Source organism: Priapulus caudatus, unplaced genomic scaffold (assembly GCF_000485595.1).
Source record: "Priapulus caudatus unplaced genomic scaffold, Priapulus_caudatus-5.0.1 Scaffold1126, whole genome shotgun sequence".
Taxonomy (NCBI): domain Eukaryota; kingdom Metazoa; phylum Priapulida; class Priapulimorpha; order Priapulimorphida; family Priapulidae; genus Priapulus; species Priapulus caudatus.
The window spans coordinates 89,024-94,085 of record NW_014578187.1 but is presented as its reverse complement, the minus strand read 5'-3'; the positions used below and the strand labels follow the sequence as shown (position 1 = coordinate 94,085).

The following is a 5,062-nucleotide window of genomic DNA, read 5'->3' as shown; positions in this document are numbered from 1 at the left end:
TCCAAGCTGGTACATCTAAATTTATGACCGGAATCCGCCCAACCTCGCCCTACTCCACTTAACCGGAGTCTGCACGGTGAGATCCGCCTACGCCATACTCCCCTAACCTCCCGAACCCTAACCTGCCTTAATCTAACTACAACCTAAACCTAATCCAATCCAACTCTGAACATATCAAAATAGTGCACCAGGCGTACGGTTCCCCGTGCTAATCGCCGGACCTCGTGAGTAAAATTCGGAGGATTCATCCAATCTTGGCCCGTGAAATGATTTTCGTCACGTCTCAACCGATATATTGATTCTATGCCATTGATGTTTACTAAATAACTATAACTAAGGTTGTAGGATTATATTAATTTAAGTTAATAGTTTAAGTTATAATAATTATAATAAAGTTAAATAATTATAATGATCAATCATATCTGTTTCGTCATTAATTCATAAGCGTGTCCTAACAATGATGTGTACGCAACTGCGTGTCTGCATATCTGCGCCTAACAAATGTGGTACTACGCACGACTGAAATTTTACGTTTATAATCGTAGCAACAGACCTCAGATGAGCCCAGACGCTCTGCGGCTCTTGTTAAAGATATCGTTGCAATAGGAACTTTGAAAATGACTATGTATGTAAATGATAGTTATGAGTTGACTATATGTTTGTGGTGGTGCTTTGCTATCAGATCAGGATGCATATTGACCCAGAGACTGGATGTTCAATGCCATATACTCCACATGGTCGATTTATTCATGTGCCACCTCCAAGTCCAAGAACCGGTAAGTGTCGAATTTACAAAAACGCATAATTGTGTTGCCAAAAGTCCCTGATTGGATGGAGCTCTTATCAAATGTTGATTGGCCTGTGAAAATGCTGTTTTGTATCGCTTTGTCTCAAATTCTGAACAGTTAACAATTACATCCAAATCCTTGTGGAAAGTGATATAAACTGTTGTAATTATCTCTGCCTTCTACTAGATTGGGCAACAGATTATGGGCGACCATGGTGGCTGGATCAAAAATACTGCATTGGAAAATTGTCAGAAAAGACTCGCTGGATCCATATCATCAACACATTAACTCTACAGGAAGAGAAGGTTGAGGTACACAGACAGTAGTGTTCATTACAAATTTTACGTGTCTTCTTCATAATAGATTCAAGCGTGAGTGTCGGTTATACCCCACTTTGAATGTAGAGTGAGATTAGAATAATGGAAGAGGCCCTAGAATAGACCTTAACCATAACCTTAACCTAAATTTGAAGTGAGATAATATGCATGCTAGCTGTAGAAATTAGTAATGTTCAATAAGATACATTGCTTTGAAGGTTTGTGCAGAGGAAACGCTTGACGAAATACTGAATCGATACATGAAGTACAATTCGCATGCGAGGAGCTACACCTGGAAGTACGACGGCCAAATATTGAACATGACAGAAACGTTGGCAGGAAATGGAATTTCTGACGAGGATGAGCAATTCTACAATCTGCGCATGAGAGACGATGAATTTCTTGTAGCGATTCATCTTTACTTCAACGATGATTTGACTGAAGCATAGATTGTGGTTGTATTGTTTGAGCATGCCAATAGTAAGACTTGGTGAGAAATGCCTAAAGTTCATGCTGCTCTGTGACTGTCATCAAACGATTTAGATCTAGAAGGGCTACATCTAGTTTGTTGGAATTCAACCTACCAATTTAAACCATGCAAGCTGACAAAAAGCTAGAACCAATAAAATTATTTGTAGTTATTTATTATAGCAATACCATTTCTATTCATTTTTATCACGTTCCATTAATTCATTTATCTTTCAAATACTTCAAAAGAAAATGCAAGTTTAGTAACATATCTTTTATGGCATTGTTACACTGAAACAGAAGATATCCTGGGGGAAGAATTCCACACAAATTCCTGGAGGGGGGGGGGTCAAGAAATAAACCACATGAAAAATATAGGGTTAGGTTGAAGGGATAATTGTGTTTTTGTAAATAGTTTTTTGTTTCATCATTTGTTACATTTTCGGGTAGCTCACAATTATTACCCAAGCTTATTTTTTATTTTGCTCCAAATAGGGGCAGGTACCCTTACTAGCTATCTATGCACCGCAAGAAAGGATGACTGTATGGGTCATATCTAATATATACATACAAACTTGTACAACTCAATCACATATTTTTGCATTTCACACATGATTAGCAGACAGCTATCTAACGCGGATTCTTGATTTTGCGCGGCTGGTTTTGGTTCTGTTGAATTACAATTCAGTTTCAGTGTCACGTGCCATCGCACATGGAAGAACCACTATGAACTCAAATTGTTGTACGAATACGGACGAAATATGGTGAAACGAAAAGGGTATGTGGGAGCCTTTTATAGTCAAGCATTAGACAAGCCAAACCTATAAGTTACCATGCTATTGAGGTCAGATAAGACTAAGAGTAAGAGTAAGACTCCATGTTTCCTACACCCATTTGGTCTACTCTCAGAATCGGCAATAATGCCAATATTCCCATTTCGCCTACTCCCATGTTACCAGTACTATTTATTCTACTTTTGTCAAGTTGTATTCTCATTATTTGTAGGCTACCTATGAGTATGAGGCTATGTTTTCGGTACAATTAGCGTTTACACACCCATGTCGTGAGTTTGGTTAGGGTTAGGGTTTTTAAACCTGGGGTTGTCAAATAGGAATGGGCCATGTTTTCGGTTCAAGGATAGAGAACATGTATCCCAATAAAACCAATGTCATTTACATCAATATAAATATTATATTATATCAATATAATAGGTTAGGGTTATGGTTAGGGTTAGGATTAGGGTTAGGGTTAGGATTAGGGTTAGGGTTAGGGTTAGGGTTATAGGGTATGTGGGAGCCTTTTATAGTCAAGCATTAGACAAGCCAAACCTATAAGTTACCATGCTATTGAGATCAGATAAGACTAAGAGTAAGAGTACGACTCCATTTCTCCTACACCCATTTGGTCTACTCTCAGAATCGGCAATAATGCCAATATTCCCATTTCGCCTACTCCCAATATGTTACCAGTACTATTTATTCTACTTTTGTCAAGTTGTATTCTCATTATCTGTAGGCTACCTATGAGGCTATGTTTTCGGTACAACTTACAAGTAGCGTTTACACACCCATGTCGTGAGTTTGGTTAGGGTTAGGGTTTTTAAACCTGGGGTTGTCAAATAGGAATGGGCCATGTTTTCTTCGGTTCCTGAGTGTATGCCAATCAAAACCATATTTTATTATTTATATTATAAATGATTATTTAGTGATCGTAGACGAAATGGGAATGGGGTAGATTTTGAGCGTAGATGAATTGCCAATTGGGAGTAGGCGAAATGTGTGTAGGCCAACTCAACTGGGAATTTTTGCTGTAGGCGAAATGGGAATTTTGCCGTGAGCGAAATAGGAGTAGGCCAACTGGGAATAAACCGTATACTATAAACTGCCTTTTTATAACAGGGGTAGGATAGGAATATTCTAGGGTTTTGATCTATAATTCTGTTCACTAACATCGTACTTCAATTCACAGGTGTGTTTCTGTTTACATAAACATTTACAAATATGATTGTGGTCGTTTGGGATATTTTGCAATGCCAATGTTTGTGTTAATGCAAAAACTAAAAATGCACGCGTGTTTACATTAATCATGTACTTTCCTAAGCGCCCCTCGGCCATTTTATACCCCCTATTTCTGTGACCTACATAGCACAGCTGGACTTTCTTATCTCACTTATTCTAAAACCAAATACTGAAATAGGCAGTGGCTGGAGGTACGGCAGCCGTGTCTCCAATTTACGGGGCTGGAGGTACGGCAGTCCATTCGCTTTCATACAAACGAGACAAAGATGGTGGCGAATGGCCGCAGATTTCGAAATAATGCCTTGGGGAAATAAATTCACGATTTGAGAGTTTTGATGAGCTAGAAAACACTCGGATTAGGTATGAAAATGAACATTATTGTAAACTTTACATTAGAAGATCGTAAATAATTGCCTCGGCCCTCAAACAAATGCCAAGGGCTTCAACGAACGACGGCTGCCGTACCTCCAGCCTCTTCCAACCAAATACAGTGTCCGTGTCGGTAATGATAGTAGCTTAGCCGTGACCTCAAGTATCAAAAATGGGGCCCAATTCTAGTTAAGCACCATGGCTTAGTTTAGCACATACATGTGAACTACATATACCGCTGTCCCAAACTAGGATTGATCATTGGCTCGAGCAACAAATTGAGAGACACATTGGCCATTGCATGGCATTGGAAAAAATAAAGAAAACACATAAACATGCAATAATATTGTTAAAATAGTGCAGAAAGGCTAGATAAATAAACAGGGGTAGAAATTAACTTTTAAACACGGGAGTCCAACAGACTCCCTACTCTCAAAAAGAGGGAGTCTGCAGTCTGAAGTTTAAAATTAAAGATATTTTACAATAACGCATGTGCTTATTTTTAAGATTCATGCGGTTGCGCATCTGCCAAATTTCCTTTGGACATAAGCTGAAAAAATATGGTAATTCCGCGAGGCCGTGCTCCGGAACGAACTAGTTTGTATGGCAGAATTTTCAGGGAGTCGCACGGACTCCTGCATATATGTCAAATCAGGGAGTCCGACACTAAATCAGGGAGTATTTGACTCCGGACTTTCGTTAATTTTGCACCCTGTATACTTGATATATATTGTATATAATATATAACTTACAGGACGTACTCAACTTACTATGAACAAGTCTGGATTAGGACACACCTGTGTGTATAATGGGCTTAGGGTTAGGTTATATATATATAGGGTTATGGTGGTGCATCAGGGTGATAATTGATGTTTAGAGTTAAAAGTAGAGTTGCCTACTAAATAATTAACTAAAGCTAGAACTCATACTTATCTTTGTAATCAACAATGTTGATTCTACTAACAGAGGGAAGGCAAAGGGGAAAAAGGAGCAGCAGAGCGATGAGGAGTTTGAGCAGCCGGATGCAACATCGCAGCAATATTACTACGATGAAGTGGACGAGTTTCATCACAACAGACAGAAGGTATACAACAAAGAAACG

At 38.8% G+C, this 5,062-nt stretch overlaps 1 protein-coding gene across 1 annotated transcript in view; it reads left to right on the top strand.

The window, feature by feature from the left end:
• The window catches only part of LOC106815481 (cytochrome b5 domain-containing protein 1-like), an 11,730-nt gene that overhangs the window by 4,435 nt on the left and 2,233 nt on the right, over positions 1 to 5,062 (top strand). The window lies entirely within an intron of this gene.